Below are 27,664 nucleotides of genomic sequence, written 5' to 3'. Positions count from 1 at the left end.
CTGCACACCTCTATTCAGTTTTCTGACTGTGTCTAATTCTCTCATCTCCTCTCATATCTGATCCTGCCCCACTTTTCCCTTCCCCTCCTCTCTCCCTCCCAGCTCCCTCCCTCCCTCTATCTTTACCTCTACCTACGTGATTATTTTGTTCCCCTTCTAAGTAGGACTGAAACATCCACACTTTGGTCTTCCTTCTTCTTGAGCTTCATATGGTCTATAAGTTGTATGAAGAGTATTCTGAGCATTTTGCCTAATGTCCACTTTTCAGTGAGTACATACCATGTTTGTTCATTTGTGACTATGTTATCTCACTCAGGATATTTTCTAGTTCCACCCATTTGCCTGTGAATTTCATGATGTCATTGATTTTTAATAGCTGAGTAGTAATCCATTGTATAAATGTACCGCACTTCATCTATTCCTCTGTAGAGGGATATCAGAGTTCTTTTCAGCTTCTGCCTATTATAAATAAGTCTATGAACACAGTGGAGCATGTGTCCTGGTTATATGTAGAACATCTTTTGGGTAAATGCTCAGAAGTGGTATAACTTGGAGATGAGGCTTAATGAAAGGCCATCCAGAGAATGCCCCACCTAGGGATCCATCCCATCTGCAGACACCAAACCTAGACAAGATTGCTGATACCAAGAAACACTTGCTGACATGAGCCTGGTATAGCTGTGTCCCGAGAGGCTTTGCCAGAGCCTGATAAATGCAGATTCAGGTACTTGAAGCCAACCATCAGACCGAGCATGGGGACCCTAATGGAAGACTTAGGAGAAGGACTGCAGGAGCTGAAGAGATTCACAGCCTCATAGGAAGAACAACAATATCAATCAGCCAGATCTCCCAGACCTCCCAGAACTCCTAGTCCTCCCAGGGACTAAACCACCAACCAAAGTCTACATACAAAGAGACCTACCTATGCCTCCAGCCTTAGATGAAGCAGATGATGCCTTTTCTGACATCAATGGGAGGGGAGGCTGTTGGTTCTGTGGAGGCTTGATGACACAGCACAGGGAGATGCTAAGGGCCATGAAACGGGAGTGTGTGGGTAAGTGGGTACCAAAGGATCCGCATAGATGCAGGGGGAGGGGTTATAGGATAGAGGGTTTACAGAGAGGAAACCTGGAAGAGGAATAACACTTAAAATATAAATAAATAATCAATAGAAATCAGATTAACTTAAACAATTTTAATTCTACTTCGAAAGCTTCCCACAGTCTAACTCTGTCTATATGAAAATTGACAATGGGAGGAAGAAAATCAAAATAGAATTTAGGCATGCAATCTTTACATTCAATTCAGAGTAAGATGTCTCCACTGACATCTCTACTATGTAATGTCAAACTAAAGCTCATTTCCTTTATTTCTTAAAGGTATACGATTCAGGCACCTGAGAAATGATGAATGGATTGACTTCCAGACTCTTAAAAAGGATATTCAATAATTAAAATTAAGAAGGACACCCAGCGTCAAAGTGCCACTGTCGGAGAAACTTTCAATTATCTCTAATGTGCACAGACAGCTTTTCAATGGTCATGGTTGCTATAGCAGGAATCACGATGGATGATATCCGTAGCAGCTGTAACCTGAAGGAGAAGTAGGCATATGAATGACCTGAGCGTGTTGGTAAACGTTTTTCTCATTACCATGGTGTTTTTAATGTATATCCACAGGTTCCTCTGCTGGCAGTTGGAGGTTATTTCTTTCTGATTTGACTCTGACTGAGAAAGATCCCTCAGTAGAGTAAACTAAAGAAAGGAGGAGGGAAAGTCCTTTAACTGTGGAGATAAAGACTTCTTCAAACAATGTTGGTAGCATACCCCCTTTTGGCTTGCAGAACTCTGATTTCTGAAGAGCGCCCCCTCCACCCCTGCATTTCCCTTAGAAGTGTTTTTGTTGGTTGGTTGGTGATGTTAAATAGTTATCCTGTAACAAGTCGTGTCTGTAGGACATGCTCACGTAAAGAAAGATCCCAACCGTTTCTTCTCTTTGTAAAGAGTCAAAAGAAAGTGATGTCCTGCTATCTTCCATTTTCTTTTATTCTTTTATGTATATTTTAAACGTATGAATGTGTCTTCATGGAAGCATGTCTCTCTGCTAAAAGAGGGCACCAGATCCCATTACAAATGACTGTGAGCCACTATGTCGTTGCTGGGAATTGAACTCAGGATCTCTGTAAGAGCAGCCAGTGCTTCAAACCCCAGCTGTCTCTTCAGCTGTCTTTCGGTCTTATCTGGTCATAACATGTTATAATGCCTAATGCTCCACCAGTCACCTTGCAACCTAGAGGAATAGAGCTGAGCAAGGCAAACACCTATAAGATGCTTCTCTGGACTCCCCATTATTCAAACTCTAGATCTTATTTATTTTATGAAATAATGAATCTTTGTTACATTAAAAAAAGACACATGTAAAACTTACTGAATACATGTGTAATAATAGTTTTTATTTGGTGAGTTCATGCATTTCTGTGTATGAAGAAAAATAAGCAGAAAAATAAAACGAAGCTTTGAAGAACAAATAACTGAAAGCATCAGAAAAGTTATAGGCAGAAAGGTGATAGATATTAGAGCCTAGAAAGATGGCCTGGCTCGTCAAATACAGTATATTTAGACTCAGGACTCTCACACGGAGTACTATGGATCAAGTATTTATAGTGTCATTGTTTTTCATCTAGGACTTGATTGCAACTTCATTGCAGTGAATTTTGTCTCCACTGTTTTATGTGAACTGCACTACCTAGAATTTTGTATAGTACACAGGTACAAGGAATAGAATCTGTTATCAACTAAATATTTCAAAATCGAGTGTATCCACCTACTTTTAAGGCGGCTTGAACTGTTCAGGCACAGATAATCCAAACATGACCTAGCTGGTATAAACACCTATTTGTGTTTACACACATATACATACCATACATACATTTACATATATATGTATGTACGTATTCTACTTCCATAATTTATTCATGAACAATTACTTACGAACATACAATAATTAATTCCATAAATTACATGGAATGCACTTTCTATATTTCAAATATAACATTGTATGGAAACTTATTTGAAACTTGTGCAAAGTTGCTCATCATCATCTACAAAAATTTGCAATGACATCAAAATCTGCTATTAAATAATTGACAAATACCAAAAATGTGTTCAGAGAAGAAATGCATAGTTTTGATTTAAAATTAATTTTCCAAGTGCAAAGCTTTATTAAAGAGTGGAAGTTTATAAACTCATGAAACATGAGTTCAGATTGGCAAAAACAACATGCATTCTGCTGAAGACTGATGAAAATATTTATCTGTCCTAGACAGCCATTGACCTATTGAAAGCAGAAAGAAAATATGCTCAGTCTTATTGTTAAGGTTGTTCTGTGGACTGTATAAGTGATGCATTTATGATTGAAAAGTCACTATTATAATCCAGAGACATAAAGGAGCGAATCAGAGTAAAAGATGCTTGCAGCAAACATGTGGATTATAGATCTTTTCTGACTAATGACCTGTGAAGAAAAGTAAACCAACACTTTTGGTTTTGCTTTTAAAAGAAGTGCGCAGGGACCAATACCAGCCTCTGATAAAGAAATTTAGGGTTGGGGATTGAGCTCAGTGGTAGAGCGCTTGCCTAGCAAGCGTAAGGCCCTGGGTTCAGTCCCCAGCTCCGAAAAAAAGAAAAAGGAAAAAAAAGAGCTGGGTGGATTTAGTCATTCCCTGATAATTCTGTGACACATTCATTTGGGGGCTTGGGGATTTAGCTCAGTGGTAGAGCGCTTGCCTAGGAAGTGCAAGGCCCTGGGTTCGGTCCCCAGCTCTGAAAAAAAAGAACCAAAAAAAAAAAAAAAGAAAAGAAAAGAAAAGAAATTTAGCGAAACTGGAGACCTATTTGCAAAGTTCTTTCCACTCTTGTGTTCAAACTATAATATCAGGATCCTATTACTGATAGCTCTCTCTGTACATCTGGGTCCTGTCCATTTCTATACTACAATAATTGTCTCTGTCCAAACATCACAATTGTAAGAGTTCCTTGGTTCAAATCTTTTGAAACATTAAAATAGTCTATTAGAAAAAAGATAAAACACACATTCATAACAATGCTTTTGTTTTAAAATGTAAGTGACTTGACAGTTGGCTATGGCACAAAAAATGTAATATTGTTTAGGACCCTTAATCAGTTTGAGAAAATAGTATAAGGGAGAGGGTTATTTAAATAAAAGTATCAAGAACTAATATTGAACATAATCATGAACTCTCCTCAAGGATTTGATAATCTAACAAGGTAGAGAAATGAATCTCAATACGATATTTTTCTGTTATTTAAATATTTGTTACTAAATATCTCATATTCTCTGATATATATTAGAAATACACTACAGGGAGAGAAAAATGCTCTGCCTATATGGAACTTAAATTTTTCATATAAAACAATTAATTACTCTTAAAATATTGATTTAACATTTAAAGACATAGAATGTGAAACAGAAATAGATAAATAAAATTATTTAACTTAATTAATTAAGAGTCAATATATTCCTAAACATTGTACTCAATCGGATGTCTAAATATCAAAATGTCTTAAAAGTTGTATCACAATTATTGAAGCAGATGGCCAAGTACTGGAAAGACTATAAATGAGAAGGATTTTCATATATTTGAAAACCAGAAAGAGAGAAAATGTAGCTTGTAAATTATGAGGAAAAAAGAATAGGAGATAAGGTCTCTGGAAGATGATGTTACTTACATATGTCGAGTCTTTCTGATTTGAGTAATCAGATAGCCAAGTTGATGTGTCTGGCTCCCAGTCTCTAGATGAATAGCACATAATTGCTCTCCCTTTTTCAAAGGAAGTGGTCATTTTCATTTATTTTTGATATTATAAGCCTATTATTTTGAATTATGTAGAGAAAGAAACTATCACAATGGATTTATAAGTACTTCTGTACAGTTTTCAAAAATGAACAGTTATGATTTAGGTCTATTTCCTAATGGTCTCTTAAGTCCTTAACATTATTTTTCATACTCAAATTCTCTATTTTTCTCATTAAGATTTTTCTATGGCTTTGTCCCATAAGCTTTTATCTTTTGCTGTAAGACCTGAAACTCACCTCAACAAACATTCAAGGAAATGAGTTGTAACAGTTAAAATTGGTTCAAATCCAAATCTTAATGTTCCAACAAATGCTACAAACATAATTAAATGGAAATGAATTTTAATAATAGAAAATTATATGTATTTATTTAGTTATGTTGAATTGTGAAATTTGCCCAAATCTTTTATTTATTTATTTTTTTTGTAGCCAGAGTTATTAAAGTAATCAAAGTCATGGCGGAAAGCCATAAGTTATTTCATAATATGTACAGTAACAAATGTGAGCTCTAACATTTTCATTCATTTCTCCTCCTTTCCCTCCTCCAGGCCCTCCTCATCATCATCATCCTTCCCCTTCTTCTTCTTTTTAATTGTTTGACAAAGCTGGCTTCAAACTCATTGTCTACCTGAAAACAATTTTGAACGTTGAACCTACCTGCTTTCTGCTTTTGTGTATTAGGAATCTAGATTTGCCATACTATCCCCAGACTGTGGGCTCTTAGGCACCAAACTTGGGCTTTCATGTGTAGGAGACAAACACTCTCTCAACCAGCAGAATTTTAGTCATAAACATATACATATACCCTGTTCAGTATGTAGTTTCCTTTTCATTGTAATTTCTTTGGTCATATTGATTATTTTAATCTGTCCTTTAAATGCTTTAAATGATCAGGCAGGATACACCAGCTGATATGAGTCCCCCAGCACATATATAGCAGAGGATCTGGGTTGAGTCAGAGAAAAATGAATCTAACCCTGAAGAGATTGGAGGCCCCAGGGGATTTAGATATCTGGTGAGGTGTGTGGGTTGGGGACATCCTAGTGGAGATGGGGGGACTGGGAGGAGGTATGGGATGTGGAACAATAGGGTGGACTGGGAGCAGAATAAAACCCTGAGTGTAAAAATAAAATAAAGAACTGTATTAAGAAATTGCCAGAACGCTCTTAAGGAATCTAAGGTTTTTAAGTTACTTGACAGTAGTGGAAAGATAGGAGATTTGGTTGAGGATCCCTATTTGATCATTACCTATGAAGCTTTCTACATGTGACCAGGTCAGGGTTTTGTAGAGGAACAGAACTGAAGGAATCCCACCATGACCCAATTGCTGTCTAACAACAGAAATTAGGATACATATCACCTGGTCTTTAGTATACCCTCAAGTCCTGAAGAAGTAGTTCTCTAATGCCAGTGAGGAATATTGACCTTCCAGGGAGAGGGAGGACAAGAGGACAAAGAAAGCAAGCTTCCTTTATCAGTGTGCAACACGTAGGCTGCAATAAGAAGGTCTGATCCTGTCTAAAGGTGAGTCTCCTTGCCTCCGAAATTCTAGATTAAAAGTGGTTCTTCCACTTCAAATGATTTAATCAAGAAAAACATCTCACAGGTGTATATAGTCTCTTGAGATTTAGTTAATCCCAGATGTAGTCAAATTGACCAGAATGGCCAGCACACGTCTCTAACACCATTGTATGTTATGTTTGATGCAATCTGACATATAACCAAAATCACTTTCTGCTTCAATTTGGATATGAGTAAGTTGCTGGGAGTCATTGAAACTTACAAGAGATCATGTAGGTGCTTAATGTAAGCCACAGTCATTAAAATTATATATGACACAATCCAGTAAGAGCTGTGGACACTGCTCAGTCCAGATGTCCTCAGTAACTTGCTGAGTTGTTGGTAACTTGCTACAATTCCTTCTTCCCTTCACCCAAAGGTCCTGTCTCATTTTTTCTTTTTTATTTGAAACTCTGTGAATAAAGCAGATGCAGGGGGAAAAAGACATTCATGCATCTGCATGAAGGACAATTACAAGTTAATTGATTTACATATCCCTTGCTCTACATACAGCTTCCAAAATACATCTGTGAGTGTACCAAAGGTGTGCCTGAAATAGAACATGATCAAAAAAAATATCCTCTACAATATCCAATAAATGGAAAGGGATGGAAAATAAATACTACCTAAAGTAGTTATATTTCTCAAAGACATTTGTATGGGAATCTTTCAAATGTAAAGCAGCCCCATTTTATCCTTGATTGCTCCTTCTGGGTGCTCCTAACCATCTGAACGGCAGTTATTACCTCATAATAATGACCATTACCATCTCTTGTTCCGTTCTCCTATTCTCAAATACAGTGTTCAGAATGTCAAGGGTGACTGTGCCATGAATAATTCAAAATGATCATTTTCTGAATTGTCAAGGCTGGTTCCAGGGCTGGTTACTTCTGAAACTAGTTCACCGAGAAGCTAACTAGAATATGCTGGAAAAGGGGCTTATGATTCTTGGTTTCTCTCTCTTCTGTTCCAGTGATATTTGTTGTCTACAAACAAAAACAAGAACAAAAGCTAAGAACCAAAAGAATTCAGGGGAAAAAAACCTGTATGAGGGCTCAGAATAGAAGAGATTTCTGAGAGAGAAAAGCTTTCAACACTAAGAGTATAATGCAGGGAGCCCAGGGTTTTTTATATAAACAGTCTCACTGTTAGGTACCCAGACATTCCTCCTCAGAATTCCCTTTTAGGCTTACAGCCCTGGCAGTACCTCTGTGTGACTGTTTTCTAAACCAAGGGTCTGTAGCTATGGTTCCAGCCTCAGCGACTCAAAAAGCACTTACTGAGAGAGAAACCATATCCAATAAAAGCAACAGGATTTGAGTGACTGGGCCAAGCCAATTTCTGTTTTGTATAACTGCTCAGGTTCTAGCCATTATTATTTTTTTTTCTAATAGATTGAAAAGCTCCAATTTTACTGCTGGGCTGAAACCAAGCAATCCAGTGGAAATAGTCGAGTGTCTTTCTATACAAGCTTGTAATTTCCTTTTCTATGAAGGTTATTTTGGAAATAAAGGAAAGTTATAAATCAAAGAAAACCATTAAGTTTTAGCTTTCCTCAGTTCTTTATCCCCAGTCAGACTTGGAGACTTTAACCCAAATAGCTTGATAGAATTGAAACTGATCATTTTTTTTAAACAATCTGCTGTTCAATTAAGCATAACGTGTACTCTTATATTTCCGCATGCATTTGTAAAGGTCAGATGGAAACACAAAATTTGACTAGATTAAAACATGAAGTAGAAAATAAGCAGGGGGAAGGGGATATATAAAGTAAGAATACTGATAGGCATCTCAGAACAACTGAGCTTTCAGTTAGAAGAGCCACTCCCTAAAGATGTTAGAAATCATCAGCATGTTCTCTGCATTTAATTTAAAAAATGAAGTATATAAAAGAGTGGGATTCATTATGATATTTCTCAAATGTATGCCATATACATATCATATGCATCACCAAAAACAATTCTACATTCTTCTTCGTCATGCCAACTCATTCTCTTTGTATTCCAAATAATCTCCTTTCTAGCTTCAGGTTGCACACATGCATATATTATAACAATGTAGTAGTTTTGAGCCTGACTTATTTTGTTTAAGAAGAATATGCTTCATTTCCTCTGCTGTCCTTCAATGGGAAAGTTATTTTCTTATATGTAATAGAATAAAAATTTATTATGTATTCTGACTACATTTTCCCCACTCTCTTGTTGATGGATGTTTGACTCATTCTTCTAGCTCCTGCTAATAGTAGAGTAATAAACACGATGTTCATTTAAACCTCTACATACGTACTGAGGGATTTCTTCAGTTCTGTATACACCTGGGTGTGGTGCAGAGCAGTTCAAATTTCAATGGCCTGAGCAGACTACATCTTGTTTACTAACCAAACTCCTTTGCATGTTATAAACCCTTGCTTTCTTAACTCTATATTTGTATATTTTACAGTGCTTGAATGGGAAAATTTATATATTAAAGAACAGAAACCATGAAAATGTAAGCCAAAGAACGTAACCTAATAGTTGGCGGTTATTAGAAAATCATGCACGCCATTAAGGAGAGCAGTCTCCTTGGAAGAAGGCTTTATTGGCAATCAAGGTAACTGCAGGATATAGTGTACATGACTTAACAATGTTGCTCTAGATATTTACAGTTACAACTCATTTATATTTGAAGGACAAAATTGTAAGTCTCTTCAAGATTGATTAAGACCTCCAAATCAATCAAATCCAGTAATGAACCTGAATCCCTGTAATGTTTTTGTTCTTAACTATATTTTCTGGAGCTTGGATTAAAACTATAAGAATAAATGTTAAATTGGACTTCACTATTTGTTTCACACTAGGACATGTGTCAAGTATTTATGGGGTTTATACTAATGAAATCAATTGAACCGTTTAAGATCATATCTATAGAAACGTTAGAAACATCTGTAAGTTAAATAACCAGGTAAAAGCTGATGCAGACTTCTGTTACTCTGGTTTATTACTGAACTTGTAGCTAAACTGTTCATCATTCACATGCTCAAGGAGCTACATAGTATATACAACTTAAACAAGAGTTAAAGGACTTAATTAGGAAATAGTTGGAGGTGAGAATAATGAGAAAATTATATATATATGTGTCATGTATATTAAAGTGTCAAAAAACAAGTTCATTGTTTACATTTAAAGACACAAGTTAAAAGAAAACATCTTGAGGGTTTTTCTCTCCCTTTAATTTACACTAAAAATGTATCAGGGATAGAGGAATATTTATGAAAATGTATAGGACTCACAACATGAAACTAACCTGGCTCTAAATTTTCCTTCTTTCTGTTTGCTAGCAAAGAAAAATAAAATTATTTAACATAATCTTCCAATTGTGTCCATCATTCCTTCTAATTCCTTCATGCAATAACAGCTTTACTTTGAGAGCCACACGACATCTTGATAGGAAAGTCTTGTGAGTATCCTGGAGTCTCTATGTTTACTAGTGTTCAACTATATCTTGTTTGTTCTTTTATTCTTAATCAGGACTGTCTGGGACTGTCTGTTTTTATCATTCTAGGGCATGAAATACAAAATGTTCTCTGGCTCCTTGAAGTGTTCCTGTGTTATGTTAAATTCCAGTGAAAAGAAATGCTTCCTCTTATTAATTGCCTTTGGTTACAGGAGCATCAGCGATGATTAGGGGAAGGCTAAGGGAAATACATTATTTTTTTTTTCTACAGTACCATTAGCTGCAAATGTTAAAAGAGAAAATTGTCCTTTGAGAAAAGCTACAAGGCTCAAGAAAATGGGTGATAAAATTTTATTTTGAATAAAATCTTCCTTTGACTAAAGCTTTATATGAGCAAATTAACTATTTTTCATGCCTCATAAATAGAGATTTTAGCTGTAATAAATGCCAATCCTACACAACATACTTTTGTTTTAGTTTTATTTCCAGACAATTCTCAATACTAATTCTCAGTGTAATTCTCAATATGAATACTATGTTCTTAATAGGGTTGCAATAAAAACAGACACTTCCAAATGATTAGAATTAATGAGTGTAAGGAGCAAAGAGAAACAAAGCATTCTGTCAAAGCTCATGTCCTCAGGAAATTCCTCTAAAACATATGAACCTGATGATTAATCTCAAGTCATCTGTTTCTTAATATGCCAGCATATAAGAAAAAATTTAATGGACATAGTTGGAGAAGTTATTTAAATGAAAAGTTAGTAATTGTGTTGGCTATCATTTCGTGGCTGAAAGATAAGATTTAAAACAAAGAAAAGAACTAAGGTTTGGAAAAAAAACAACCAACAAACAAGCAAACAAAAAACAATATAACAGTATAAGTCATGTGAGAAGTCATACCAAAATAAGATGACTATAATTAAGTTCAGTGGAACTAAAAGTAACAACAACAACAACACAACAACAAATCCAAAACACAACCCAAAACATACAAATCAAAATGATGTAAACTGGCATTATGGTAAAAATCCTGACGTGACGTGCTTAGGTGACAAAAATCATTTGCTGAACTTACATAATCTTTTAAGAAGAAAGAGAGATGGAAAGTCCATAAACTCAAACTAATATTATGGAGAGAATTTAGAGATCAATTGATGAAGTAAATTTCTTAGACTGATAATGCAATGATGATATAGACCAAACTTTTATATTAGTATTTATATTCTCAATAATTACAGGAACAAGAATAATTTAAATGTGATGTTATTATAGCATGCTCTGTCTGTAGTTCAAATGATAGTGGGTAAAACTTTCTTAATTAATTATGATTTTTCTTATTGTAACTATTTCACTTTCAAATTATTGAATCATTTAAAAACTTTTGATCCCTGTTGTGGGTGGAAATATTGGAGAACTAGAAGAGATAATGGATCCCAGGGCTTTCTGAATTAACTAGACAAGAGACATATGAGTTACTAGAGAATGAAGCAGCAAGCAGAGGGATTATACACATGTGCCCCAGGGAATTTCCTTACCTATTATAGCTATTAGCTTAGCCTTTTTTATGGGACTCCTTACAATAAAACAAGGGGGTCTCTGACTCTTGTGCATGCTCTCAGAACTCTTTTCACCTCTTGGGTTGCCCTGCCCAAGTGTGTTATGATAATGTTTTTCAAGTTTTTATTATTCTGTTATGTGTGGTAATTGTCTCTTGGAAGGTTGTTAATTTCTAATGATACAAAAGGGAGTTGACCCATAGTGGAGGGGAGGGAGAAAGGAATATGAAGGAGTGGAAGGAGGGGAATTATAATCCTAATATATTGTATGAAAAAGCATACTTTCTATAAGAGAGAAAACTGATTTTGAAATCATGCATTGATAATGTTATGACATGCAGTGGTGGTGCATGTCTTTAATCCCAGCACTCAGGAAGCAGAGAGAGGTAGATCTCTGAGTTGGAGGACAGCCTGGTCTACAGAGTGAGTCTAAGAATAGCCAGGGCTACACAAAGGAACCCTGTCTTGAACAGACTCCCCTTTCTATAAAGAAAGAATTTAAAATAGAACTAAGCAGAATAAAGTAAAAACAAAACTTTTAGTCCTAAGCTAAATAATAAAGACTGTATTTCTCTACTATAATGGTTTCTACTGAAGCAATGGACGTCATTTATAAGACTAACTTCACTTGCAAAAAGACACTGAATCATTTTTAGATTATTTAAATTAACAATACCAAAGACAAACTGCCCTAAGTGAACTGCATATGTCTCATTCCCAAACATGTGGGGATCAAATCAGAACATGCAGGATATATTGTAACCAGAAATATGTAGAAGTCAAATGAGAAGAACCACAGAATTTTAATGGACAAAAATGATACATCTATGTGATTTGTGAAGTAAATGTTTTCTGGAGAAATGAAGCTGAAGTTTACAAACTGAACTATGCTATTTAATAGATGGTAAAAGTTTTAGACAAAACCAGTTTACATGTGAGCCACGTTAATACCAAGTCAGAAGGATCGATCTTTCCCTTAATGATTTAGTGAACTGAAACTTATTTAGCACCTGCTAAATTTGAATTATAGGGGCACATAAGACAAGGGTCTTGTACTTATGATTTAGCACATGTTATAAACAGCTGGTGCATTCCCATTTAATCATCTTCATAGAAGAGGCATAAACCAAGATGATAGCAGAATGGAAATATGGTTAGAGAATAGCGGAAGAAAGCAAGTAAGGGTGGGTCTCACCTGATTATATTACATACTATATCATAAAAAATTACTGAATATTATAGTAAAACTTCCCAAGGCTTAAAGGACTGATTTGCTATAGTTTATATCGCTCTTTTTATAGGTAATTTTGTGATAAAGTTTAGTGCTACAAGGAGATTAACAGGAAGTAACACAGCTACCTGTCAGTTACTGGATGAATGTAAATCAAAGCGCAGTTCTGATGACATTGCTTTTTAAAGATCTGTGCTCACGATTATTTATATCAACAGTTTCAGTTTAATGTAAATTAGAAAGGATCAGGTTGGATAATCCTTCAAAGAATACTGCGCTGGATTGCACGATGCTACTTGGCATTCTTTCCAGAAGTTACTTTGATGAATTATTGTTTCTCTTCAAATGTGGCAACCAGGAGAATTGTCCTGTTATGGAGTATTAAATTGAGAATTAAATGAAATAAACTTGAGAGTATACAATAGCATTTGAAATATAAACACAGTATTTCAGGTTTTTTAAAAATTTTTTCCACTTAGCTGTAGAATATAAATTACTGAAATTAGTATCATGTGTTAAGAGTATACATGTAGTTACTATGGATCTATTTATGGCAGATTAAGTTTAAAAAGCTTGCTTTATAATTGATCCTCCTTTAAACACATGTTTTAAATAATGAGCATGTAACATAGTATATCTCATGACAGTGTCTTATTTAACTCACAGTCATTAACTAAATAGCAATTACGAAAAATATATTTAATTAACTAGAGTCACTGCTTTCCAAAGAATGTATACCATGATAGTATGGGATCATTTTTCATTCGGTGTTTTTTTTTTTTCTTTTTGAAACAGTAGATACATTCACACAATCTTCTTATTAAATTACTGCTAACAATCTCATCCCATACAACTTATCCAAGTATAAATTAAAATTAAATGAAAGACCAAATCTGAGAAGATGTCTTTTGTAGACAGACATAATGAATGTCTGAAAATAAGCCTTGTTTTTCTTTACAAAAAAGACTTTATTTGGGTCCCCAGGATCAGGGAACCCAATGGAAGAGTTACAGGAAAGACTGAAGGAGCTGAAGGGGATGGAAACCTCATAGGAAGAACAACAATATTAACTAACCAGTCCCCCCTGGACTTCCTAGGGACTAAACCACCAACTAAAGAATAAAAATGGAGGGACCACATGGCTCTAGCTTCAGATTTATCAGAGTATTGCCTTATCTGGCATGAATGGGAGGACAATCCCTTAGTCCTGTGGAGTCTTGATGCCCCAGAATAGGGAGATGCTTAGAGGGGTGAGGCAAGAGGGAGGGTGGGTGAGGGAGTACCCTCTTAGATGCAAAGGAGAGAGGGGATGAAATGGGGAAATTTGTGGAAGGGAGACCAGGAAGGGGGATAACATTTGAAATATAAATAAATAAAATAACCAGATAATAACAACAACAACAACAACAACAATAATAATAATAATAATAATAATAATAATAATAATAATAAACACTTCAATTTTGTTTCATGATATTTCTAATTGTCCTGCCACCTTGGGGTCTAACATCTGAAATAGAATGTGTTGTTTCTATGATTTTCTTGGAAGTTATGGCAGTTTAAATGAGGTTAATAAATTATTCTGTTTACTGAGATGGATGTTAGTATTGGCAGAATTCATTTCACATAGCTATATGGACAAGATATAGTGAAAATATACAGCTTCTTAGACAAGCTATTTCAACAAAATACAGGGACAATGAACAGCTCCAACTCTGAGACCAGTCCTGGGGGAAAGCAGAGTGGGGAAGTAATTAAATGTCTGGTGTTACCTTTTACATTACTCTAAACTATAGACTTTAACAAACTTATAAATCAATGTCACGCCCACCTTGGCCGGCAAGGAAGATGCAACACCATCGGATCCTTGTCAACAGCCTTTATTGCAGGACACCTTCATTACTGATACGGGGACTACGAGCGGTAAAGTCGCTCGCCTTATATACACAACAGTATGCTAATAATCCTTCAGGGATTGGCGGGGCACGGGGCACCCCACTATTACCCCACTGTCACCCCACTACTTGTCCTCCAGGGATTGGCAGAGAACGAATCACCTCACTAGCATGGTACTGCCCTGCATTAGCATATTAACCGCCAACTGACACCAGGTGCAAAACCTGCGCATGCGCAGGACCGTTTTTCACCACTGGAGGGCGCCCTACAAATAAATATGCAGTTGCCCCTTGGAATTCCGTAGTCCTAGGACCTTAACCATGTGGCATATGGCATACCAATGTATCCACAGATATCTCAGGCTCTTAGGTAAATACTTTAGTATTTTCATATAGCCTATACACATATTTTATATATTTATTTTCAGAATTCTTGTTATATTTAATAGACGCCAAGTACATAAATATTTGTTATGATCCAATCCTATCTGAACCACCACAGTCTATTTCTTCGCCCAGTTCTGATAGCCTATCTGGCTTCACACCTTGAATGTCTAGGACAGGGTGCTTCAGTCTGTTAGTTTTCATATCTAAATGAGTCCTGTTGACACTGATAAGCTGACCAAGAGCCTGAGACTAAATAGGTCTTGGGGCTAGGAGAAAACATATTATTTTGCTAAAGAAACATAGCAATTAAATGACTCCTAATAACATAATTCTATGTTCATCAATAAGTGTCTTATTCAACCCTTTTCAGAGAAGGTTATTTGAAGTATAGAAATTATTTTTATAAGAAACTTGGATTAAAATAATCATCGCATAATTAAAATATCCATGTATTTGCTATCTTATGAACCCATGAATATCTGTCTTCCAGAAATATATTCATACTGTACCACTGGCAATGCATATTTGTGCAATAAATAAGAAGCAAAAGTTGATGTTGACATAAACTTTCCATTGGTTGACATAAGCACCCAGAGTACTCATTGACTCACCTTCTAAACAACTTTATGTAGCTGACACTGATTTGGATGTACAAGCTCATGGAGTAGCCCTCAGCTTTCAAAGTTCTGGGCTGAAGCAAATATAATTCATGACCACTTTGCCAACTGACAAATGATGAGGGGTCATAATGCACCAACAAGTAAATGTGTAATTGAATGTGCAAAATTGAAGAATTCTGCAAAAAGTATATTCTCAAGATTCTTATTTATAAATGTACACATCATAAGTCACACCCAAGACAATAACAGGGATGATGATGATAGGCACATATTTCTATAAAGAATCATAATATCTTGAGTACCTTAGATGTTTAGTTTGCTGTGATTAAATATTTGACCTTTAAGTAAACTCAGATTTGCATCTACAGTGTGTGAGTTCTCCATGCAAAGCTGCCTCTGTGAATGTATGACATCACTAACTTGATTTATGATTGGAAAACTATTTCGAGGTTCTCAATAACATATTAAGATCCACCTGATGCTTCACTTGAAAGTAGAATGAATCTCCTCTTCTAGTGATTGCAGAAGATGTTAGCACATTCTCCTTGAATGTCAAAGCTAATAACTAAAGGACCATGCTAGATTAGTGGTAGATTTGAATCACTGCTTAGGAGCAATATTTTATCAGTTCACTTTACAGGATGAGAGTGAAATTCAGATAATGAGTGGTCAATGGTGGGCGGTGTTTCTCGTCATGGATTATATGTTCAGTTTTTATTATGTTTTCTTTGATACTCCCACAAATGCATACATTGAGAATCATCAAGATTCTCACTATTAATAAAAAATATACAGGAACAAACTTTCCCATTTTAATTTTAATGCAACATCTACACCTAGAAGTATAAAGTGCTAAATATGGAATTTTCAATTAAAACCAGGGTTAAGACACATGAGTTTCAGTTTCAGGGCAGCCTGGTATAGTAACCATTACTCATGACCTCATAGTTACTTTTGGAAAGGCTGTCACAAGTAACTGCATCTCACTGTAGTTGAGAAACGGTCTTATCATAAAGCTTAGGCTGGCCTCAAATTTATGGACCTCCTATTTCAACATAAAGCATAGTATATCACAATACCAATTTTTTTTATTAACTTGAGTATTTGTTATATACATTTCAAGTGTTATTCCCTTTCCCGGTTTCCGGGCAAACATCCCCGTCCCCCCTCCCCTTCCTTATGGGTGTTCCCCTCCCAACCCTCCCCCCATTGCCGCCCTCCCCCCATAGTCTAGTTCACTGGGGGTTCAGTCTTAGCAGGACCCAGGGCTTCCCCTTCCACTGGTGCTCTTACTAGGATATTCATTGCTACCTATGGGGTCAGAGTCCAGGGTCAGTCCATGTATAGTATTTAGGTAGTGGCTTAGTCCCTGGAAGCTCTGGTTGCTTGACATTGTTGTACTTTTGGGGTCTCGAGCCCCTTCAAGCTCTTCCAGTTCTTTCTCTGATTCCTTCAACAGGGGACCTATTCTCAGTTCAGTGGTTTCCTGCTGGCATTCGCCTCTGTATTTGCTGTATTCTGGCTGTGTCTCTCAGGAGCGATCTACATCCGGCTCCTGTCGGTCTGCACTTCTTTGCTTCATCCATCTTGTCTAATTGGGTGGCTGTATATGTATGGGCCACATGTGGGGCAGGCTCCGAATGGGTGTTCCTTCAGTCTCTGTTTTAATCTTTGCCTCTCCCTTCCCTGCCAAGGGTATTCTTTTTCCTCATTTAAAGAAGGAGTGGAGCAGCTCCCTGCTCCCAAACCCCGTGGGAGAGAGACCTCACCGCCTGATCAGGTGGGCACTCCTGAGGCTGCAGAGCGGAGGAGACCACCAACACTGCCCACCCCTGCCCACATCCCTGGCCCAAGAGGCAACTGTATAAGGCCTCTGGGTTCCCATAGGGGAGGGCCCGGGAGCGGCAGGACCCCTGCGCCTGAGACACTGCCGGAACCTGAAGGAAACAGACCGGATAAACAGTTCTCTGCACCCAAATCCCGTGGGAGGGAGAGCTGAACCTTCAGAGAGGCGGACACGCCTGGGAAACCAGAAGAGACTGCACTCTGTGCACATCCAGGCGCCAGAGGAAAACACCAAACGCCATCTGGAACCCTGGTGCACGGAGGCTCCCGGAAAGAGCGGCGCAGATCTTCCCGGTTGCTGCCACAGCGGAGAGGACTTAGGCAGTACCCCACGAGCAAACTTGAGCCTTGGAACTGCAGGTAGGACCAACTTTTCCCCTGCAAGAAACCTGCCTGGTGAAATCAAGACACAGGCCCACAGGAACAGCTGAAGACCTGTAGAGAGGAAAAACTACACGCCCGAAAGCAGAACACTCTGTCCAGATAACTGGCTGAAAGAAAACAGGAAAACAGGTCTACAGCACTCCTGACACACAGGTTATAGGACAGTCTAGCCACTGTCAGAAATAGCAGAACAAAGTAACACTAGAGATAATCTGATGGCGAGAGGCAAGCGCAGGAACCCAAGCAACAGAAACCAAGACTACATGGCATCATCGGAGCCCAATTCTCCCACCAAAGCAAACACGGAATATCCAAACACACCAGAAAAGCAAGACCTAGTTTCAAAATCATATTTGATCATGATGCTGGAGGACTTCAAGAAAGACATAAAGAACTCCCTTAGAGAACAAGTAGAAGCCTACAGAGAGGAATCGCAAAAATCCCTGAAAGAATTCCAGGAAAACACAATCAAACAGTTGAAGGAATTAAAAATGGAAATAGAAGCAATCAAGAAAGAACTCATGGAAACAACCCTGGACATAGAAAATCAAAAGAAAAGACAAGGAGCTGTAGATACAAGCTTCACCAACAGAATTCAAGAGATGGAAGAGAGAATCTCGGGAGTAGAAGATTCCATAGAAATCATTGACTCAACTGTCAAAGATAATGTAAAGCGGAAAAAGCTACTGGTCCAAAACATACAGGAAATCCAGGACTCAATGAGAAGATCAAACCTAAGGATAATAGGTATAGAAGAGAGTGAAGACTCCCAGCTCAAAGGACCAGTAAATATCTTCAACAAAATCATAGAAGAAAACTTCCCTAACCTAAAAAAAGAGATACCCATAGGCATACAAGAAGCCTACAGAACTCCAAATAGATTGGACCAGAAAAGAAACACCTCCCGTCACATAATTGTCAAAACACCAAACGCACAAAATAAAGAAAGAATATTAAAAGCAGTAAGGGAAAAAGGTCAAGTAACATATAAAGGCAGACCTATCAGAATCACACCAGATTTTCGCCAGAAACTATGAAGGCCAGAAGATCCTGGACAGATGTCATACAGACCCTAAGAGAACACAAATGCCAGCCCAGGTTACTGTATCCTGCAAAACTCTCAATTAACATAGATGGAGAAACCAAGATATTCCATGACAAAACCAAATTTACACAATATCTTTCTACAAGTCCAGCACTACAAAGGATAATAAAGGGTAAAGCCCAACATAAGGAGGCAAGCTATACCCTAGAAGCAAGAAACTAATCATCTTGGCAACAAAACAAAGAGAATGAAAGCACACAAACATAACCTCACATCCAAATATGAATATAACAGGAAGCAATAATCACTATTCCTTAATATCTCTCAATATCAATGGCCTCAACTCCCCAATAAAAAGACATAGATTAACAAACTGGATACGCAACGAGGACCCTGCATTCTGCTGCCTACAGGAAACACACCTCAGAGACAAAGACAGACATTACCTCAGAGTGAAAGGCTGGAAAACAATTTTCCAAGCAAATGGTCAGAAGAAGCAAGCTGGAGTAGCCATTCTAATATCAAATAAAATCAATTTTCAACTAAAAGTCATCAAAAAAGATAAGGAAGGACACTTCATATTTATCAAAGGAAAAATCCACCAAGATGAACTCTCAATCCTAAATATCTATGCCCCAAATACAAGGGCACCTACATATGTAAAAGAAACCTTACTAAAGCTCAAAACACACATTGCACCTCACACAATAATAGTGGGAGATTTCAACACCCCACTCTCATCAATGGACAGATCATGGAAACAGAAATTAAACAGAGATGTAGACAGACTAAGAGAACTCATGAGCCAAATGGACTTAACGGATATTTATAGAACATTCTATCCTAAAGCAAAAGGATATATCTTCTTCTCAGCTCCTCATGGTACTTTCTCCAAAATTGACCATATAATTGGTCAAAAAACGGGCCTCAACAGGTACAGAAAGATAGAAATAATCCTATGCGTGCTATCGGACCACCACGGCCTAAAACTGGTCTTCAATAACAATAAGGGAAGAATGCCCACATATACGTGGAAATTGAACAATGCTCTACTCAATGATAACCTGGTCAAGGAAGAAATAAAGAAAGAAATTAAAAACTTTTTAGAATTTAATGAAAATGAAGGTACAACATACCCAAACTTATGGGACACAATGAAAGCTGTGCTAAGAGGAAAACTCATAGCGCTGAGTGCCTGCAGAAAGAAACAGGAAAGAGCATATGTCAGCAGCTTGACAGCACACCTAAAAGCTCTAGAACAAAAAGAAGCAAATACACACAGGAGGAGTAGAAGGCAGGAAATAATCAAACTCAGAGCTGAAATCAACCAAGTAGAAACAAAAAGGACCATAGAAAGAATCAACAGAACCAAAAGTTGGTTCTTTGAGAAAATCAACAAGATAGATAAACCCTTAGCCAGACTAACGATAGGACACAGAGAGTGCGTCCAAATTAACAAAATCAGAAATGAAAAGGGAGACATAACTACAGATTCAGAGGAAATTCAAAAAATCATCAGATCTTACTATAAAAACCTATATTCAACAAAACTTGAAAATCTTCAGGAAATGGACAATTTCCTAGACAGATACCAGGTATCGAAGTTAAACCAGGAACAGATAAACCAGTTAAACAACCCCATAACTCCTAAGGAAATAGAAGCAGTAATTAAAGGTCTCCCAACCAAAAAGAGCCCAGGTCCAGACGGGTTTAGTGCAGAATTCTATCAAACCTTCATAGAAGACCTTATACCAATATTATCCAAACTATTCCACAAAATTGAAACAGATGGAGCCCTACCGAATTCCTTCTATGAAGCCACAATTACTCTTATACCTAAACCACACAAAGACCCAACAAAGAAAGAGAACTTCAGACCAATTTCCCTTATGAATATCGACGCAAAAATACTCAATAAAATTCTGGCAAACCGAATTCAAGAGTACATCAAAACAATCATCCACCATGATCAAGTAGGCTTCATCCCAGGCATGCAGGGATGGTTTAATATAAGGAAAACCATCAACGTGATCCATCATATAAACAAACTGAAAGAACAGAACCACATGATCATTTCATTAGATGCTGAGAAAGCATTTGACAAAATTCAACACCCCTTCATGATAAAAGTCCTGGAAAGAATAGGTATTCAAGGCCCATACCTAAACATAGTAAAAGCCATATACAGCAAACCAGTTGCTAACATTAAACTAAATGGAGAGAAAATTGAAGCAATCCCACTAAAATCAGGGACTAGACAAGGCTGCCCACTCTCTCCCTATTTATTCAATATAGTTCTTGAAGTTCTAGCCAGAGCAATCAGACAACAAAAGGAGATCAAGGGGATACAGATCGGAAAAGAAGAGGTCAAAATATCACTATTTGCAGATGACATGTTAGTATATTTAAGTGATCCCAAAAGTTCCACCAGAGAACTACTAAAGCTGATAAACAACTTCAGCAAAGTGGCTGGGTATAAAATTAACTCAAATAAATCAGTTGCCTTCCTCTATACAAAAGAGAAACAAGCCGAGAAAGAAATTAGGGAAACGACACCCTTCATAATAGACCCAAATAATATAAAGTACCTCGGTGTGACTTTAACCAAGCAAGTAAAAGATCTGTACAATAAGAACTTCAAGACACTGAGGAAAGAAATTGAAGAAGACCTCAGAAGATGGAAAGATCTCCCATGCTCATGGATTGGCAGGATTAATATAGTAAAATGGCCATTTTACCAAAAGCAATCTACAGATTCAATGCAATCCCCATCAAAATACCAATCCAATTCTTCAAAGAGTTAGACAGAACAATTTGCAAATTCATCTGGAATAACAAAAAACCCAGGATAGCTAAAGCTATCCTCAACAATAAGAGGACTTCAGGGGGAATCACTATCCCTGAACTCAAGCAGTATTACAAAGCAATAGTGATAAAAACTGCATGGTATTGGTACAGAGACAGACAGATAGACCAATGGAATAGAATTGAAGACCCAGAAATGAACCCACACACCTATGGTCACTTGATTTTTGACAAAGGAGCCAAAACCATCCAATGGAAAAAAGATAGCATTTTCAGCAAATGGTGCTGGTTCAACTGGAGGGCAACATGTAGAAGAATGCAGATCGATCCATGCTTATCACCCTGTATAAAGCTTAAGACCAAGTGGATCAAGGACCTCCACATCAAACCAGACACACTCAAACTAATAGAAGAAAAACTAGGGAAGCATCTGGAACACATGGGCACTGGAAAAAATTTCCTGAACAAAACACCAATGGCTTATGCTCTAAGATCAAGAATCGACAAATGGGATCTCATAAAACTGCAAAGCTTCTGTAAGGCAAAGGACACCGTGGTTAGGACAAAACGGCAACCAACAGATTGGGAAAAGATCTTTACCAATCCTACAACAGATAGAGGCCTTATATCCAAAATATACAAAGAACTCAAGAAGTTAGACCGCAGGGAAACAAATAACCCTATTAAAAAATGGGGTTCAGAGCTGAACAAAGAATTCACAGCTGAGGAATGCCGAATGGCTGAGAAACACCTAAAGAAATGGTCAACATCTTTAGTCATAAGGGAAATGCAAATCAAAACAACCCTGAGATTTCACCTCACACCAGTGAGAATGGCTAAGATCAAAAACTCAGGTGACAGCAGATGCTGGCGAGGATGTGGAGAAAGAGGAACACTCCTCCATTGTTGGTGGGATTGCAGACTGGTAAAACCATTCTGGAAATCAGTCTGGAGGTTCCTCAGAAAATTGGACATTGAACTGCCTGAGGATCCAGCCATACCTCTCTTGGGCATATACCCAAAAGATGCCTCAACATATAAAAGAGACACGTGCTCCACTATGTTCATCGCAGCCTTATTTATAATAGCCAGAAACTGGAAAGAACCCAGATGCCCTTCAACAGAAGAATGGATACAGAAAATGTGGTACATCTACACAATGGAATATTACTCAGCTATCAAAAACAACGAGTTTATGAAATTCGTAGGCAAATGGTTGGAACTGGAAAATATCATCCTGAGTGAGCTAACCCACTCACAAAAGACATACATGGTATGCACTCATTGATAAGTGGCTATTAGCCCAAATGCTTGAATTACCCTAGATCCCTAGAACAAAGGAAACTCAAGACGGATGATCAAAATGTGAATGCTTCACTCCTTCTTTAAATGAGGAAAAAGAATACCCTTGGCAGGGAAGGGAGAGGCAAAGATTAAAACAGAGACTGAAGGAACACCCATTCAGAGCCTGCCCCACAGGTGGCCCATACATATACAGCCACCCAATTAGACAAGATGGATGAAGCAAAGAAGTGCCGACTGACAGGAGCCGGATGTAGATCGCTCCTGAGAGACACAGCCAGAATACAGCAAATACAGAGGCGAATGCCAGCAGCAAACCACTGAACTGAGAATAGGTCCCCCGTTGAAGGAATCAGAGAAAGAACTGGAAGAGCTTGAAGGTGCTCGAGACCCCAAAAGTACAACAATGCCAAGCAACCAGAGCTTCCAGGGACTAAGCCACTACCTAAAGACTATACATGGACTGACCCTGGACTCTGTCCCCATAGGTAGCAATGAATATCCTAGTAAGAGCACCAGTGGAAGGGGAAGCCCTGGGTCCTGCTAAGACTGAACCCCCAGTGAACTAGACTATGCGGGGAGGGTGGCAATGGGGGGAGGTTTGGGAGGGGAACACCCAGAAGGAAGGGGAGGGGGGAGGGTGATGTCTGTCCGGAAACCGGGAAAGGGAATAACACTTGAAATGTATATAAGAAATACTCAAGATAATAAAAAAAAAAAAAAGAAGGAGTGAAGCATTCACATTGAGTTATGGGGTTGTTTAACTGGAATATCTGTTCCTGATTTAACTTCGGTACCTGGTATCTGTCTAGGAAATTGTCCATTTCCTGAAGATTTTCAAGGTTTGTTGAATATAGGTTTTTATAGTAAGATCTGATGATTTTTTGAATTTCCTCTGAATCTGTTATTATGTCTCCCTTTTCATTTCTGATTTTGTTAATTTGGACGCACTCTCTGTGTCCCCTCGTTAGTCTGGCTAAGGGTTTATCTAACTTGTTGATTTTCTCAAAGAACCAACTTTTGGTTCTGTTGATTCTTTCTATGGTCCTTTTTGTTTCTACTTGGTTGATTTCAGCTCTGAGTTTGATTATTTCCTGCCTTCTACTCCTCCTGTGTGTATTTGCTTCTTTTTGTTCTAGAGCTTTTAGGTGTGCTGTCAAGCTGCTGACATATGCTCTTTCCTGTTTCTTTCTGCAGGCACTCAGCGCTATGAGTTTTCCTCTTAGCACAGCTTTCATTGTGTCCCATAAGTTTGGGTATGTTGTATCTTCATTTTCATTAAATTCTAAAAAGTTTTTAATTTCTTTCTTATTTCTTCCTTGACCAGGTTATCATTGAGTAGAGCATTGTTCAATTTCCACGTATATGTGGGCATTCTTCCCTTATTGTTATTGAAGACCAGTTTTAGGCCGTGGTGGTCCGATAGCACGCATGGGATTATTTCTATCTTTCTGTACCTGTTGAGGCCCGTTTTTTGTCAAATTATATGGTCAATTTTGGAGAAAGTACCATGAGGAGCTGAGAAGAAGGTATATCCTTTTGCTTTAGGATATAATGTTCTATAAATATCTGTTAAGTCCATTTGGCTCATGAGTTCTCTTAGTCTGTCGACATCACTGTTTAATTTCTGTTTCCATGATCTGTCCATTGATGAGAGTGGGGTGTTGAAATCTCCCACTATTATTGTGTGAGGTGCAATGTGTGTTTTGAGCTTTAGTAAGGTTTCTTTTACGTATGTAGGTGCCCTTGTATTTGGGGCATAGATATTTAGGATTGAGAGTTCATCTTGGTGGATTTTTCGTTTGATGAATATGAAGTGTCCTTCCCTTTCTTTTTTGATGACTTTTAGTTGGAAATTGATTTTATTTGATATTACAATGGCTACTCCAGCTTGCTACTTCTGACCATTTGCTTGGAAAGTTGTTTTCCAGCCTTTCACTCTGAGGTAGTGTCTGTCTTTGTCTCTGAGGTGTGTTTCCTGTAGGCAGCAGAATGCAGGGTCCTCGTTGCGTATCCAGTTTGTTAATCTATGTCTTTTTATTGGGGAGTTGAGGCCATTGATATTGAGAGATATTAAGGAATAGTGATTATTGCTTCCCTTTATATTCATATTTGGATGTGAGGTTATGTTTGTGTGCTTTCATTCTCTTTGTTTTGTTGCCAAGACGATTAGTTTCTTGCTTCTTCTAGGGTATAGCTTGCCTCCTTATGTTGGGCTTTACCATTTATTATCCTTTGTAGTGCTGGATTTGTAGAAAGATATTGTGTAAATTTGGTTTTGTCATGGAATATCTTGGTTTCTCCATCAATGTTAATTGAGAGATTTGCTGGATATAGTATCCTGGGCTGGCATTTGTGTTCTCTTAGGGTCTGTATGACATCAGTCCAGGATCTTCTGGCCTTCATAGTTTCTGGCGAGAAGTCTGGTGTGATTCTGATAGGTCTCCCTTTATATGTTACTTGACCTTTTTCCCTTACTGCTTTTAATATTCTTTCTTTATTTTGTGTGTTTGGGGTTTTGACAATTATGTGACGGGAGGTGTTTCTTTTCTGGTCCAATCTATTTGGAGTTCTGTAGGCTTCTTGTATGTCTATGGGTATCTCTTTTTTTAGGTTAGGGAAGTTTTCTTCTATGATTTTGTTGAAGATATTTACTGGTCCTTTGAGCTGGGAGTCTTCACTCTCTTCTATACCTATTATCCTTAGATTTGATCTTCTCATTGAGTCCTGGATTTCCTGTATGTTTTGGACCAGTAGCTTTTTCCGCTTTACATTATCTTTGACAGTTGAGTCAATGAATTCTATGGAATCTTCTGCTCCTGAGATTATCTCTTCCATCTCTTGTATTCTGTTGGTGAAGCTTGTATCTACAGCTCCTTGTCTCTTCTTTTGGTTTTCTATATCCAGGGTTGTTTCCATGTGTTCTTTCTTGATTGCTTCTATTTCCATTTTTAATTCCTTCAACTGTTTGATTGTGTTTTCCTGGAATTCTTTCAGGGATTTTTGTGTCTCCTCTCTATGGGCTTCTACTTGTTTATTTATGTTTTCCTGGAATTCTTTCAGGGATTTTTGTGTCTCCTCTCTATGGGCTTCTACTTGTTTATTTATGTTTTCCTGGAATTCTTTCAGGAATTTTTTGCGATTCTTTCAGGCATTTTTGCAATTCCTCTCTGTAGGCTTCTACTTGTTCTCTAAGGGAGTTCTTCACGTCTTTCTTGAAGTCCTCCAGCATCATGATCAAAAATGATTTTGAAACGAGATCTTGCTTTTCTGGTGTGTTTGGATATTCCATGTTTGTTTTGATGGGAGAATTGGGCTCCGATGGTGCCATGTAGTCTTGGTTTCTGTTGCTTGGGTTCCTGCGCTTGCCTCTCGCCATCAGATTATCTCTAGTGTTACTTTGTTCTGCTATTTCTGACAGTGGCTAGACTGTCCTATAAGCCTGTGTGTCAGGAGTGCTGTAGACCTGTTTTCCTCTCTTTCAGTCAGTCATGAGGACAGAGTGTTCTGCTTTCGGGCGTGTAGTTTTTCCTCTCTACAGGTCTTCAGCTGTTCCTGTGGGCCTGTGTCTTGAGTTCACCAGGCAGCTTTCTTGCAGCAGAAAAGTTGGTCTTACCTGTGGTCCCGAGGCTCAAGTTCGCTCGTGGGGTGCTGCTCACGGGCTCTCTTCAGCGGCAGCAACCAGGAAGACCTGTGCCGCCCCTTCTGGGAGCTTCAGTGCACCAGGGTTCCAGATAGTCTTTGGCTTTTTCCTCTGGCGTCCGAGATGTGTGTGCAGAGAGCAGTCTCTTCTGGTTTCCCAGGCTTGTCTGCCTCTCTAAAGGTTCAGCTCTCCCTCCCACGGGATTTGGGTGCAGAGAACTGTTTATCCGGTCTGTTTCCTTCAGGTTCTGGTGGTGTCTCAGGCAGGGGTCCTGCCGCTCCTGGGCCCTCCCCCACGGGAGCCCAGAGGCCTTATACAGTTTCCTCTTGGGCCAGGGATGTGGGCAGGGGTGAGCAGTGTTGGTGGTCTCTTCCGCTCTGCAGCCTCAGGAGTGCCCACCTGACCAGGTGGTTGGGTCTACAATACCAATTTTTTAAAAGTCTAAATATTCCACAGAAATAAAAGTGTCTGAGCAAAATAGAAAAATTAATTCCCAGATGAAAATGTAGAAGGGAGCTTATTATCTTTTATCAAGAGTTAGAAAATGCAAACCAGGCTTTTAAATGGACACGAGAATGACATTGTCAGTTACCTAAGAAGAACTTCTCTAAATATATGCACATTAAACATAACAATCAAAGGAACATAGAATCTAAATATAACATTTTGCCTTTTGTAAATATTATTTTTATTGTAGTATAACAGACTTAATATATTGAGGTCAAAAATAATGATTTAAATGATATATATATATATATATATATATATATATATACTATATATATACTACTATGCATATGTGTATAATTTTAAATGTATAAAACTGCTTAAGTGCAGCCAGATAGCAACAATCATGATTTAATTTGCCTTTTTAAGGAAAATATGCTCAATTGGTAGTGATGTAGTTGAGGTACAGAAATTCTAATGTCAGGTGTTTAGTTTGTTAACTAGTTTATTTTGTGGTGTTTCTCTGCAAGAATACATTATTATATGCATATTTTTATTGTTCGTTTTCATTCACACTTTCATTAATCTATATGTTGACAATCACCAGATTCTCTGCTCTGAGTTGTCTTGCCTC

At 37.8% G+C, this 27,664-nt stretch overlaps 2 long non-coding RNA genes across 4 annotated transcripts in view; one reads left to right on the top strand and one right to left on the bottom strand.

Annotated features, from left to right (window-relative positions):
* LOC102556510 (uncharacterized) overlaps positions 1–27,664 on the top strand; it is a 95,267-nt gene that overhangs the window by 27,705 nt on the left and 39,898 nt on the right. The window contains exons 4-5 of one of the 2 annotated variants that reach the window (XR_001838519.3): positions 1,380–1,632; positions 5,424–5,531. The exons of the other annotated variant lie outside the window; for it this stretch is intronic. This is a non-coding gene — a long non-coding RNA (uncharacterized LOC102556510). Of the gene's footprint in view, positions 1–1,379; positions 1,633–5,423; positions 5,532–27,664 lie in introns of those variants that run through there. 2 annotated transcript variants of the gene reach the window in all.
* Positions 130–14,753, bottom strand: LOC120103594 (uncharacterized). Of its 2 annotated transcripts, XR_005506150.2 has the most exons (5): positions 14,489–14,753; positions 12,786–13,025; positions 7,182–7,421; positions 6,659–6,848; positions 130–1,592 (listed from the first exon to the last, which is right to left on the bottom strand). It is a non-coding gene; the product is annotated as an uncharacterized LOC120103594 (long non-coding RNA). The 2 variants fall into 2 exon arrangements; XR_005506151.2 differs by lacking the exon at positions 7,182–7,421.

This window comes from Rattus norvegicus, chromosome 6, assembly GCF_036323735.1.
Source record: "Rattus norvegicus strain BN/NHsdMcwi chromosome 6, GRCr8, whole genome shotgun sequence".
NCBI lineage: Eukaryota > Metazoa > Chordata > Mammalia > Rodentia > Muridae > Rattus > Rattus norvegicus.
The sequence above is the reverse complement of the archived record's forward strand: the minus strand, read 5'-3'. Positions and strand labels throughout refer to the sequence as shown.